At 44.5% G+C, this 14,859-nt stretch overlaps 1 protein-coding gene across 5 annotated transcripts in view; it reads right to left on the reverse strand.

Annotated features, from left to right (window-relative positions):
• Positions 1-14,859, reverse strand: part of LOC134611668 (protein MTSS 2-like) — a 137,572-nt gene that overhangs the window by 72,201 nt on the left and 50,512 nt on the right. The gene's annotated exons all lie outside the window — the stretch shown is intronic.

The following is a 14,859-nucleotide window of genomic DNA, read 5'->3' on the forward strand; positions in this document are numbered from 1 at the left end:
GGAGCAGGCAGGCGGCGAGGGAGGCTGTTCTTGCAGCCTCTCACTCCTCCGTGATGCCGGGAGCCGGAATATGATGTCATTCCAGCCCCGGCATTCTAAACAGCGAGCTGGAGGAGTGAGGAGCTGCCCAACACTGGACCCCAGGGAGGTGAGTCTTTGACTGTCAGTGAAAGTGTCAGCGAGTGAGTGAGTGTCTGTCAGCGAGCGAGTGTGTGTGTGTGTCTGTCAGCGAGCGAGTGTGTGTGTGTGTCTGTCAGCGAGCGAGTGTGTGTGTGTGTCTGTCAGCGAGCGAGCGTGTGTGTGTCTGTCAGCGAGCGAGCGTGTGTGTGTGTGTCTGTCAGCGAGCGAGCGTGTGTGTGTGTGTCTGTCAGCGAGCGAGCGTGTGTGTGTGTCTGTCAGCGAGCGAGCGTGTGTGTGTGTGTCTGTCAGCGAGCGAGCGTGTGTGTGTGTGTCTGTCAGCGAGCGAGCGTGTGTGTGTGTGTCTGTCAGCGAGCGAGCGTGTGTGTGTGTGTCTGTCAGCGAGCGAGCGTGTGTGTGTGTGTCTGTCAGCGAGCGAGCGTGTGTGTCTGTCAGCGAGCGAGCGTGTGTGTCTGTCAGCGAGCGAGCGTGTGTGTCTGTCAGCGAGCGAGCGTGTGTGTCTGTCAGCGAGCGAGCGTGTGTGTCTGTCAGCGAGCGAGCGTGTGTGTCTGTCAGCGAGCGAGCGTGTGTGTCTGTCAGCGAGCAAGCGTGTGTGTCTGTCAGCGAGCGAGCGTGTGTGTCTGTCAGCGAGCGAGCGTGTGTGTGTCTGTCAGCGAGCGAGCGTGTGTGTGTCTGTCAGCGAGCGAGCGTGTGTGTGTCTGTCAGCGAGCGAGTGTGTGTGTGTGTGTCTGTCAGCGAGCGAGTGTGTGTGTGTGTGTCTGTCAGCGAGCGAGTGTGTGTGTGTGTGTCTGTCAGCGAGCGAGTGTGTGTGTGTGTCTGTCAGCGAGCGAGTGTGTGTGTGTGTCTGTCAGCGAGCGAGTGTGTGTGTGTGTCTGTCAGCGAGCGAGTGTGTGTGTGTGTCTGTCAGCGAGCGAGTGTGTGTGTGTGTCTGTCAGCGAGCGAGTGTGTGTGTGTGTCTGTCAGCGAGCGAGTGTGTGTGTGTGTCTGTCAGCGAGCGAGTGTGTGTGTGTGTCTGTCAGCGAGCGAGTGTGTGTGTGTGTCTGTCAGCGAGCGAGTGTGTGTGTGTGTCTGTCAGCGAGCGAGTGTGTGTGTGTCTGTCAGCGAGCGAGTGTGTGTGTGTCTGTCAGCGAGCGAGTGTGTGTGTCTGTCAGCGAGTGAGTGAGTGAGTGAGTCTGTCAGCGAGTGAGTGAGTGTGTGTCTGTCAGCGAGTGAGTGAGTGAGTGTGTGTCTGTCAGCGAGTGAGTGAGTGAGTGTGTGTCTGTCAGCGAGTGAGTGAGTGAGTGTGTGTCTGTCAGCGAGTGAGTGAGTGAGTGTGTGTCTGTCAGCGAGTGAGTGAGTGTGTGTGTCTGTCAGCGAGCGAGTGAGTGTGTGTCTGTCAGCGAGCGAGCGTGTGTGTGTCTGTCAGCGAGCGAGTGTGTGTGTGTCTGTCAGCGAGCGAGTGTGTGTGTGTGTGTCTGTCAGCGAGCGAGTGTGTGTGTGTGTGTCTGTCAGCGAGCGAGTGTGTGTGTGTGTGTCTGTCAGCGAGCGAGTGTGTGTGTGTGTCTGTCAGCGAGCGAGTGTGTGTGTGTGTCTGTCAGCGAGCGAGTGTGTGTGTGTGTCTGTCAGCGAGCGAGTGTGTGTGTGTGTCTGTCAGCGAGCGAGTGTGTGTGTGTGTCTGTCAGCGAGCGAGTGTGTGTGTGTGTCTGTCAGCGAGCGAGTGTGTGTGTGTGTCTGTCAGCGAGCGAGTGTGTGTGTGTGTCTGTCAGCGAGCGAGTGTGTGTGTGTGTCTGTCAGCGAGCGAGTGTGTGTGTGTGTCTGTCAGCGAGCGAGTGTGTGTGTGTGTCTGTCAGCGAGCGAGTGTGTGTGTGTCTGTCAGCGAGCGAGTGTGTGTGTCTGTCAGCGAGTGAGTGAGTGAGTGAGTCTGTCAGCGAGTGAGTGAGTGTGTGTCTGTCAGCGAGTGAGTGAGTGAGTGTGTGTCTGTCAGCGAGTGAGTGAGTGAGTGTGTGTCTGTCAGCGAGTGAGTGAGTGAGTGTGTGTCTGTCAGCGAGTGAGTGAGTGTGTGTGTCTGTCAGCGAGTGAGTGAGTGAGTGTGTGTGTCAGCGAGTGAGTGAGTGAGTGTGTGTGTCTGTCAGCGAGTGAGTGAGTGTGTGTCTGTGTCAGCGAGTGAGTGAGTGTGTGTCTGTGTCAGCGAGTGAGTGAGTGTGTGTCTGTGTCAGCGAGTGAGTGTGTGTCTGTGTCAGCGAGTGAGTGTGTGTCTGTGTCAGCGAGTGAGTGTGTGTCTGTGTCAGCGAGTGAGTGTGTGTCTGTGTCAGCGAGTGAGTGTGTGTCTGTGTCAGCGAGTGAGTGTGTGTCTGTGTCAGCGAGTGAGTGTGTGTCTGTGTCAGCGAGTGAGTGTGTGTCTGTGTCAGCGAGTGAGTGTGTGTCTGTGTCAGCGAGTGAGTGTGTGTCTGTGTCAGCGAGTGAGTGTGTGTCTGTCAGCGAGTGAGTGTGTGTCTGTGTCAGCGAGTGAGTGTGTGTCTGTGTCAGCGAGTGAGTGTGTGTCTGTGTCAGCGAGTGAGTGTGTGTCTGTGTCAGCGAGTGAGTGTGTGTCTGTGTCAGCGAGTGAGTGTGTGTCTGTGTCAGCGAGTGAGTGTGTGTCTGTCAGCGAGTGAGTGTGTGTCTGTCAGCGAGTGAGTGTGTGTCTGTCAGCGAGTGAGTGTGTGTCTGTCAGCGAGTGAGTGTGTGTCTGTCAGCGAGTGAGTGTGTGTCTGTCAGCGAGTGAGTGTGTGTCTGTCAGCGAGTGAGTGTGTGTCTGTCAGCGAGTGAGTGTGTGTCTGTCAGCGAGTGAGTGTGTGTCTGTCAGCGAGTGAGTGTGTGTCTGTCAGCGAGTGAGTGTGTGTCTGTCAGCGAGTGAGTGTGTGTCTGTCAGCGAGTGAGTGTGTGTCTGTCAGCGAGTGAGTGTGTGTCTGTCAGCGAGTGAGTGTGTGTCTGTCAGCGAGTGAGTGTGTGTCTGTCAGCGAGTGAGTGTGTGTCTGTCAGCGAGTGAGTGTGTGTCTGTCAGCGAGTGAGTGTGTGTCTGTCAGCGAGTGAGTGTGTGTCTGTCAGCGAGTGAGTGTGTGTCTGTCAGCGAGTGAGTGTGTGTCTGTCAGCGAGTGAGTGTGTGTCTGTCAGCGAGTGAGTGTGTGTCTGTCAGCGAGTGAGTGTGTGTCTGTCAGCGAGTGAGTGTGTGTCTGTCAGCGAGTGAGTGTGTGTCTGTCAGCGAGTGAGTGTGTGTCTGTCAGCGAGTGAGTGTGTGTCTGTCAGCGAGTGAGTGTGTGTCTGTCAGCGAGTGAGTGTGTGTCTGTCAGCGAGTGAGTGTGTGTCTGTCAGCGAGTGAGTGTGTGTCTGTCAGCGAGTGAGTGTGTGTCTGTCAGCGAGTGAGTGTGTGTCTGTCAGCGAGTGAGTGTGTGTCTGTCAGCGAGTGAGTGTGTGGGGCGGCATAATGGATCTTTGCCTAGGGCGGCAGAAATCATTGCACCGGCCCTGCTGACAGGTGATTATAAGCATTAAGCTCCCATAGAATACACTAAAGCTGTTTCCTTAAATTCACGTAGTGATTATGGTGGGTATCATACCTTAGTTTGCGTCAAGTCATTTGAAAAACAAGGATCTTCCGGAGCCTACAGTCCAGAAATCTGCTGCAAATTGGAAAAATTGACCTCTGACTTAGCCAGTCAAAGTTTGGATGTGTTGGTAGGCTGAAAACATTGGCACTGCTGCCCAAAGTTGGACCATCTGAAGCAGAAGTTCACTTGTACATATGCTGATCCCAAGAAGATGAGCCAGGTTGTAGGCACCGGGAAACCCCCAGCAAAAATTTAAACAACGCCGACAGACTATTTGCAGTATAGCGACTACAAAGAGCCGTAGGAGATGGCACACCTAGAATGTTGCTTTTACTTTAAAATTAACATTTTGCAGTGTTTTAAACAGATTTAAACCAAGATGCTTCTTACACAGCCTGCAGCTCAGAGGCACTTAGTAAAAGTTTTTTTATTTTTTTTTATTTAAGCATGCCAGTGGGAGGGGGGGGGGGGGCAGTCCATTTTATAACAATATTCCAAAATACAGTTGCAAATCTTTAATAGTTTATCCACCCCACAGTTAATCCCAGTCAAGACGCTGCAAAGCTGTGTACTGTCATGGGATTTTTGTTTTGGCTAACAGTGAACGACTTTCCGCCTGACCCAATTCAGCTCAGACTCCGTCCAATAAACACTGCTAATTCTGCTAAACGATAAGGATTTTGGGAGGGCAAATTAGTAAAACATTTGGCAAATTTCAAACAATGTTGGTGGTTCCCTGGCTGGCAAGATGCTTAAGACATACACAGACAGAGAAAATTGGTTATTTTTCACCAATGTTTTTATTAAGTGAGTATTTAGAAATTTACAACAATGAGCATCTATGTTAAAGGTTAGCGAAGATGCAGACTAACATTAACAGTTGTATATATATATTTTTTCTAAATAGGTCTATAAAAAAATAAAAAAAATAAAAAAATAAAAAACAGTAATAAATAAATCGGGGATAAGAAAAGTACAATACATAATACAATTGTCGATTTGTACTAAAATTTTCCAGCATTGTTTTACATTTTTCGATTTTAATTTTCAACTTTGGGTCTTGACCAGCTTTAAACGGAACATTAAAATATAAGGAATACAAACATGTATTCCTAAGGCAATAGTGTTACCCTAAATACAGGTGGCTTCCCCAGTCCAAAGGTGAAGTTTACTTACCTTTACACCTCGCCGCTCTTGCAGCAGCCAGTCAGCCTCCTTGATGATCTCAGGGAGGCTAGCACGCATGCATGGCAAAATGCGGTAATCAAATGCTCTCTATAAGACAATCTGGTTGAATAGCCGCATTTAACTTGGCTATGGAGGCTGAAGCGCCTCTAGTGCCTGTCAGGAACATACTTACAGCCACTTTACAAAAACAGCAATGTTTAACAAGGAAGGGTTAAAATGACAGGAGCACTGCTCCCAAACCACTTTCACCTTCTGTCTTTGTTAAAGGAACACTATACGGTCAGGAATACAAACATGTATTCCTTTTCCCTATAGTTTTAAAACCACCATCTAGCCCTCCTTCACTAAATATAGTAAAATCTTACCTTTAGTCCAGCCTTCTGATGCTGGCTCTGCCCTAAACTGCCTGCTTGCCTGACATCATCAGAAGTGATTCTGTGAGCCAATCACAATGCTTTCCCATAGGATTGGCTGAGACTGGAGACTGGATTAGAGGCAGAGCCAGCACAATTCAAACACAGCCCTGGCCAATCAGCATCTCCTCATTGAACTAAATCAATGCATCTCTATGAGGAAAGTTCAGTGTCTGCATGCAGAGGGTGGAGACACTGAATGTCAGTACTGCACAGTGTGCAGCACTGCCCCAGGAAGCACCTCTAGAAGCCATCTGAGGAGTGGCCAGTGGAGTTATCACTAGGCTGTCATTGAAACACTGCATTTTCTTTGAAAAGACAGTGTTTACAGCAAAAAGCCTGAAGGGAATGATTCTACTCACCAGAACAAATACAATAAGCTGTAATTGTTCTGGTGACTATAGTGTCCCTTTAATATCGCATATCAACTACTTGTTTGTCAGATATCCCCATTCAATGATTATGAAGCATACGGAATATGTTGGTTGTGTATTAGAGATACAATGTCTGTCCAGAAAGTATCCAGCCATCTAATGTGAAAAATAGAAACATTTATTGAAGAGACAAGGACGCCGATTCGTTGCTCTATTCGCTCAGTAATTTGAATGCGACAGCCACACTGTACACGTGATCACTCAGCGGCGTCTAGCACCCCCCCAATGTTCACACATTCCAGTTCACTCTCCTTGGCTACCTGGTTACATTAATGTCTTGCAAACTATTCTCGTCATAGACATTTTAGTGTGGCCTTTTATTGTGGCCAGCCTAAGGCACACCTTTGCAATAATCATGCTGACTAATCAGCATCTTGATATGCCACACCTGTGAGGTGGATGGATTATCTTGGCAGAGGAGAATTGCTCGCCAACACAGATTTAGACAGATTTGTGAATATTTAGAGAGAAATAGGCCTTTTGTGTACATAGAAAAAGTCTTGGATCTTTGAGTTCAGCTCATGAAAAACAAAAGTGTTGCATTTATAAGTTTGTTCAGTGGATGTGTATACATATATACATACACATACATATAAAATAAATGTGTAATATATATATATATATAATTTATGTATTTATTTCGATTTATGGTGAATAACCCACTACCCAACCCTCTTTAGAGATTTATCTTGTCCCCAGGAAATCTGAAATGGAGAGAATTTGGTGTTAAATTATTGACCTAGTACTGTGCACTGAATACTCATAACAGTGAGCCAAGAAATAAAAGCTAAACAGACCTGGGACAGGAAGAGTCTGTCCTCTTCTGGATGGCCACCAGTTTAATTAGGGCACTGAACTCAATCACACAAACCAAAGCAACTGAACATAGCATAGCTTAGGAAACTGGAATGGTTTGTATCAGAGAAAAAAAATCTAACTAAAACCATCTGAAACTTTTCGGCTTTTTTTCTTTCTTGTTTAGGAAAGTAGAAAATAAATCAGTAGGGTTTATGGCAACCTATATACTATTTCACGTACAGGAGTGGAAATATGGAAGATAATTGAACATGCATTTTATAACACAATGCAACTACCAACCTCCAAAAATCCACATAGTTATGGACCCACTCCTTCCCCCAGCAAACAAAAACAGCAAGAAAAGTCAAAACCTCTTTTTTTTTTATCCTAATAACTTGGAAATATATGAGGCGACTTTGCATACGGTCTGAAATGATTATTTGATGCTGGTTCAGCCAGAAATTCTAAGATTTGAATAAGTAAATATTTGATTTTAGAGGACAGTGACATTTCCCCCAAGGATACAGATTACAGGAGTGAACAAAAAAACAGGATAGCCTAAAACGTGAAAAACTTTTAGAGCAGTAAATTTTAGAGCAGTCCAATTGTACAGTTTAAGGTTATGAAATTTGTGGCTTGAAATTTAAAAGGTACATCATATTTCTTTTTGCTGGCATACAAAAACAAACAAAAACAACAACAACAACAAAGTCATTGTAATAATGATACGGATATTTTTAGTAAACACACAAACTATATATTTTTAAAATGTTATACAATCTTTTTTAAGTCTGTACTTTAAGTACGGTCTTATTTTAAACTATGGTAAACATTTTAAAGCTTGAAATTACCATCATTACTTTGTGACATACGATGACAATTTTACGAACATACCATTCCCATCACTTATTTATTATATATTATAAGATTATTTCCCAAACATCTATCTACCCACTTAAAATCAGGTCTGGAAGCAAAACTGTTCCTGGCTCACCTTAGGTTGAAAACACATGCTTATGTTTACAAAATTCATCTACAACTGGTGACATGACTAAAGGGACTATAAAAATGAGGCAATCCAAAAAGTCTTAAAATATCACTCTACACCAAAATCAAGAGCAATTGCAAGAAGAGAATAGAAATAAATGTGTTTTCAGATGGCCTCCAGAGTACCCGAAATGTGTTGACATTCTGAATTTGGACAGTGAGAGGTTAGCAATTGTGTGCAGTTATTTACGAATGCTGGTAGTCGAAACATTTAAAAGGTATTCTTGAACTTTCAAATGGTCACTACATACCTCATTGTATAAATAAAATAAAAAAAAGTTTTAAATTCACTAGATCAGCATAATCTACAATTTGCTTTTATTACTTTTACAACTACGGAATTCTTGGAATAATGTTTCCAGTAAGGTTCGGATTAAAATGTGTGACTCCACAATCCTCATGAAAGTATTTTCCTCCAAATTTATTTTAATGTGGTCTGGGAGAAGACCCATCACAAAAATACTGAATCCATGCCCTGTCGCTTGGAACATAGCTAGTCAGAGCATGTTAATTTACAGCAGGGTTAAGAAACATGTAGATCCTCCAATGTTGTAGAATTGCAACGGCCATGTTACTAGCCAGGACTTTTAAGTGACTAGTCATGTTGAGCTAGGAGAGTCCATGGCCACTAAAGAGTAGATGTCTCATCGGTAGGGATACTGCGATACTACGGTCACCAAAAGAGCAATTCATATAGTTAAAATCTTTATTTTATCAAAATAGAATGCACTGGAATTTCAGACAAAGGAAGAACTCTACTAAACAAGGTAAATTTCTACCTTGTCAAAGCGTGAAGATTGTGCCGGCATCTTTTGTCACTTCCTAGAGTCGTTGCTAATCAATAGCTATGGAGACTTATTCGATCCTGCATGTCACCCCTTTTTTAACCCTGCAATTGAAAACAGTTACATTCTGCGGGAATGGCAACATTAATATTGCAGGGTTAAAATGCCTCTAGTGGACGTAACACTGAGGCCCTTCTGTAAACCTCTGCTATTTGAATAAGAGATAGCAGGACGCTATAATGTTATGAATACATTTTTGTATCTCTAATATTATAGTGTTCCTTTAACACAATTTTCCTGGGAAGAGGTAAACTAAGCAAATCTAATTCTTATCCACCAAATGCTCAATTTAGTTTCTTTCAAAAGGACCAACTGTTGCCAGTGACATCTTCATATATTGGATACGTCAATGAACAGCACAGTACTTTCAATACCTTTTACTACATGCACAATGTGGGTCCATGACCGACCCAGAATACAGACGTTCACACACCAAGTATTGCAATGCTAAGCACTGCTGAGTAGGAAAATAATTTGGATTGACCTTACAACTACTTAAACCATTGCCCTGTCTATAACTTGACTGCACTTTGATGTCATAGCAAAAAAAAAAAACAACAACAGGTGAACAGTATAAAAGCAGGCACTAGAATTCAAGAAATAAACAAAATAAAAATGTATTTAAATACATACAATTTAATAACAATTTAAATAGATAAATAAAGGTAAAAAAAAACTAGAAAAGGTAAAAGCTTTAAAAGGGCAGATTGCAGCTGTATAAAATCTGCTCTCTTAAAGCAGCATTGTCACCATCTGGGGACTTTGGCCATCTTCATCGCCAGGAGCAGAGATCATTGCTTAACTCTTGTGGCATTGAAGTCTATGGAGGATCCCGCAAGACAGCTGGATCCTCCACAGATAAAACCAATTTCCCTATAGCCATTAATGGTGACAGCTGGGGGGGATTGACACTTCTAGACTGCAGTAGCCCAGTATCTAGAAGTGTCAGCACCCATCGTCTCATTAACCTCATATTAAAGCCTTAAAGTTTTGTCTAAAAAGGGTTATCTCCACATCTATTCAGTCTGCTAGATCACTGTTCAGTCAGGGCTCCCAGATTTTTTTGAACTTCATGGATTCTCTGACCCTTCCGGTCAAATTGTCCATTAGATATGCATCTCTTAATTTAGATATTACTACCGGAGTATGGGGGATGTCAGTCTAAAGCCTCTAGAGTAACCTTGTGTATTAACTTTTGTTCACATTTGGTCCAGCCCTCTAATGGACTGTTTAATAAGTATACTCATGTTAAGTTTGGTGCTCTTTGAAAGATCTGCCCCAATAAGTCTTGAATGCCTTTCCAGTATATTTGAACTGGCGGGCAGTCACACCACATGTGGACATACAAGCCTTGATGGCCACATCCTCTCAAGCATACACTGTTGGTGAGTTTTTCATTCTGTACACAAAATAATTATTTTTTAAGGGGAGGTGACCATGCCATTTGAAGAGTAGCAACAAAGAAAACGGTTTTTGTGTACCCTGCTGATACTAGTAATCTCTTTGATGTAGGAGTGTGCTTTAACGGGGCTTTCACAAACTGGCCGCTTTACGGACTACTTTGAAAAATACACAGATACAAGCCATAACAATTTATTGTAATTGGAATAAGCATTTGTCAAATAAATGTCACAACTTTATCTCTTTATCAAACATAAAAAACATATGTTTGTAAAACACTCCTTTTGTGCTGGCATCCCACAAACAAAATAAAATGAATTAGAAAAATATTTTTAAAAAAAAGGAAGGTGCTTAACCATACCTCTTTTTCCTCGCTGGGGCCAAGTTCTCCCTCATTGCGATACTATTTGCCTTATGTCACTCCACCTTGATGTCAGGGAAGGATGGACTGAGAGGAAAACTGTGGCAGATGCCTATTTTGCACAGAATTGACATTAGCTGCCCTGGAACTTTTCTCTGGGCTGGCTAATGACACTGCCAGAGATGGGCTTACATCTCTGACAGCGAATGGGTTAATCTCAAAGTAAAATGTTGCACATAAGGAGTCTAGGCACCATAACCACTTCAATAGCTGAAGTTGTTATAGTTTGAGTAACGCTTTAAATTAGAATAGCATTGCTCCCTTCAATACAAACCACATACAACATGCACCTTTTTGTAAGACATTATACTATACCCATTTTCATTAATGGGGTCCACAATAAATTCAAAACATGCAGCATTTCATTCATTCTTCCAGAAGTTTTAAAGAATAGAAGATGTACTACATATTAGGAAATTAATGGGGACTGCAAAAATTAAAACAAAACAAAAACAAAGTGCCAAATCGCTAAGGAATGTCTCACAAGAAGACCCTAGGCAACCGGTCAGTCTCAATGAAGTGGTCTGGATACCATGCCCCCACCCCCCTCCTTTTAACCATCAAAAGTGAAAAACCTGCCATTCTGCAGGAATGCTAATGTCATACTCACAGTCACTAGAGGAGCTGCCACACAAATAGCCAAGTTAAACTTGCCTATTTCAAGCAGATGGTCTCAAGGAGAACATTTTATTGGCACTGTGTTTTACTGTGCATGTGCACTAGCCTCCCAATGATTTGCTATGGGAAAGCATTGGATTGGCTGGAATCATCGATCTCGATAATCTCAGCCAAGCAGGCTTGCCAGCAAGACAAAGACTGGCTTGAGGAAAAGAAGGGAAATCAATTATTGGTTGGGATAGGTTATAAACCACCTAATGTTGATATTGCTGATATTGTTAAAGCACAGTGGTAAACCTGCACATCTGGCTGACACGTTAAATATTGGAGATTTTAATTACCCAGATGTAAACTGGGATAGAGGGACTAGTAGTTCAGCAAGGGGAATTAGGATTTTTAACCTACCGTATTTATCGGCGTATAACACGCACTTTTTTCCCCTGAAAATAGGGGGGAAATCGTGGGTGCGTGTTATACGCCGATATCCCATAATTACTTACCTGTCCTGAAGCGTGGGCCGGCTTCACAGCTTGCACCGCGGTACAGGAACTTTAATTTCATGTTCCGGTTTCCGGCGGGACTGAAAGGAAGTGTGCACAATAGTGTGCACACTTCCTTTCAGTCCCGCCGGAAACCGGAACATGAAATTAAAGTTCCTGTACCGCGGTGCGCGCTGTGAAGCCGGCCCACGCTTCAGGACAGGTAAGTAATTATGGGAGGGGAAGTACACTATGGGAGGGGAGGGGGGGAAGTACACTATGGGAGGGGAGGGGGGGGAAGTACACTATGGGAGGGGAGGGGGGGGAAGTACACTATGGGAGGGGAGGGGGGGGAAGTACACTATGGGAGGGGAGGGGGGGAGTACACTATGGGAGGGGAGGGGGGGGGAAGTACACTATGGGAGGGGAGGGAAGTACACTATGGGAGGGGAGGGGGGGGAAGTACACTATGGGAGGGGAGGGGGGGAAGTACACTATGGGAGGGGAGGGGGGGAAGTACACTATGGGAGGGGAGGGGGGGAAGTACACTATGGGAGGGGAGGGGGGGGAAGTACACTATGGGAGGGGGGGGGAAGTACACTATGGGAGGGGGGGGAAGTACACTATGGGAGGGGGGGGAAGTACACTATGGGGGGGGGGAAGTACACTATGGGAGGGGGGGGAAGTACACTATGGGAGGGGGGGGGAAGTACACTATGGGAGGGGAGGGGGGGGAAGTACACTATGGGAGGGGAGGGGGGGAAGTACACTATGGGAGGGGAGGGGGGGGGAAGTACACTATGGGGGGGAGGGGGGAGAATACTATGGGGGGGAGAATACTATGGGGGGGAGAATACTATGGGAGGGGAGGGGGGAGAATACTATGGGAGGGGAGGGGGGGAGAATACTATGGGAGGGGAGGGGGGGAGAATACTATGGGAGGGGAGGGGGGGAGAATACTAGGGGAGGGGAGGGGGGGAGAATACTAGGGGAGGGGAGGGGGGGAGAATACTAGGGGAGGGGAGGGGGGGAGAATACTAGGGGAGGGGAGGGGGGGAGAATACTAGGGGAGGGGAGGCGGGGAGAATACTAGGGGAGGGGAGGGGGGGAGAATACTATGGGAGGGGAGGGGGGAGAATACTATGGGAGGGGAGGGGGGGAGAATACTATGGGAGGGGAGGGGGGGAGAATACTATGGGAGGGGAGGGGGGGAGAATACTATGGGAGGGGAGGGGGGGAGAATACTATGGGAGGGGAGGGGGGGAGAATACTATGGGAGGGGAGGGGGGAGAATACTATGGGAGGGGAGGGGGGAGAATACTATGGGAGGGGAGGGGGAGAGAATACTATGGGAGGGGAGGGGGAGAGAATACTATGGGAGGGGAGGGGGAGAGAATACTATGGGAGGGGAGGGGGAGAGAATACTATGGGAGGGGAGGGGGAGAGAATACTATGGGAGGGGAGGGGGAGAGAATACTATGGGGGGGGGAATACTATGGAAAGGGGGGGGGGACACTATGGGATGAGGGGGGAATACTATGGGAGGGGGGAAATTTCCTGTAATTTCTTTCTAAAAATGAGGTGCGTGTTATACGCCGGTGCGTGTTATACGCCGGTGCGTGTTATACGCCGGTGCGTGTTATACGCCGATAAATACGGTATTTAATGACACCTCCATGCCACAACTTGTACAAGCACCAAATTATAAAGGATGCTTGTCTGGATCAGGTTATAATAAACAATGTTGATATTTTGACCAACATGCAAGCAGGGTAGCACTTGGAAAATCGTAATCATAATGTGGTGTGTTTTGAAATAAACGTAAAAAAGCAAAAGCACATGGAGAACAACTAAAACAAATATTAAAAGGGCAATTTCAATAAGATAAGGGCAGCTTTACAACATCTTGACTGGCATAAACTCTTTAGTGAAAAAAAAAAACAGAGGATAAATGGAATATCTTCAAACAAATATTAGAAATGTTAAAGGGACACAATAGTCACCTGAACAACTTTAGCTTAATGAAGCAGTTTTGGTGTATAGAACATGCCCCTGCAGCCTCACTGCTCAATCCTCTGCCATTTAGGAGTTAAATCCCTTTGTTTATGAACCCTAGTCACACCTACCTGCATGTGACTTGCACAGCCTTCCATAAACACTTCCTGTATTTAGGCCTAGCCCTATTTAGGCTTTTATCGCAAGCTCTGTTTAATTAAGATTTTCTTATCCCCTGCTGTTAATAGCTTACTAGACCCTGCAAGAGCCTCCTGTATGTGATGAGATTGAGATACAATTATTTAAGGTAAATTACATCTGTTTGAAAGTGAAACCAGTTTTTTTTTTTCATGCAGGCTCTGTCAATCATAGCCAGGGGAGGTGTGGCTAGGGCTGCATAAACAGAAACAAAGTGATTGAACTCCTAAATGACAGTGAATTGAGCAGTGAAATTGCAGGGGAATGATCTATACACTAAAACTGCTTTATTTAGCTAAAGTAATTTAGGTGACTATGGTGTTCCTTTAATTTCTTAGTATGTACCATTGGGTAATAAAAAAAAAATGTAAACAAATGTGGCTTAGTATGAAAGTAAGCAAAGAAATTAAAAATAAGAAAAGGGCATTTAAAAAACAAATAGGAGGCATCCTATAGAACAGGGATAGGCAACCTTCGGCACTCCAGATGTTGTGGACTACATCCCCCATAATGCTCTTACCCCCATACTGCTGTCAAAGCATCATGGGAGGTGTAGTCCAAAACATCTGGAGTGCCGAAGGTTGCCTATGCCTGCTAGAAGATATAAATAAGCCAATAACGCTAGCAAAAACATGATTACATGGGCTAAACTAGAGAGTGATAACTAAAGAGAGCAAAACCAACCCTAAAACTATTTTCAAGTACATAAATTAAATAAATATAAAGGTACTGAATAAGAGAACACACAATAAGGATTATTATTATTTATGTAGCGCCAATTGTTCTAGACAGCGAACTAAGCAACAATTTGCAATATCAATCAGCAGTTGCTAAGGACAGTAAGGTCATGTTTAAAATGGAAATTTTCGGTTTCAAAATATACTTTTGCCACTTTATAAATCAAACGTACATTTTTGGCACCTGTTCTAAAGAAGGATGTTATAATTATTATTGCCATTTATATAGCGCCAACAGATTCCGTAGCGCTTTACAATATTTATGGCACTAGAAAAAGTGCAGAATCAGGCTACAAAATAAAAAAAAAAATAAAAAAAATGTCAATGGACATAAGGTCATGCATTTAGACTGGAAGAAAGGAGATTTACTCTAAGGCAAAGGAATTTTTATTAATTTTTTTACACAAATACAATAAGGATGTGAAAATATTTTTCTGCCTGAACAGGTGGTTTTATCACAGTCTGTACAGATGTATAAACAGCAACTGGATGATTACTTGCAAAAAATATAATATTCAGGGATATAATTTTTAATTTGTGGGATGATAGCTTCTTGATCCAAGGAGAGATCTGACTGACATTCT

Source organism: Pelobates fuscus, chromosome 5, assembly GCF_036172605.1.
Source record: "Pelobates fuscus isolate aPelFus1 chromosome 5, aPelFus1.pri, whole genome shotgun sequence".
Classification (NCBI taxonomy): Eukaryota; Metazoa; Chordata; class Amphibia; order Anura; family Pelobatidae; genus Pelobates; species Pelobates fuscus.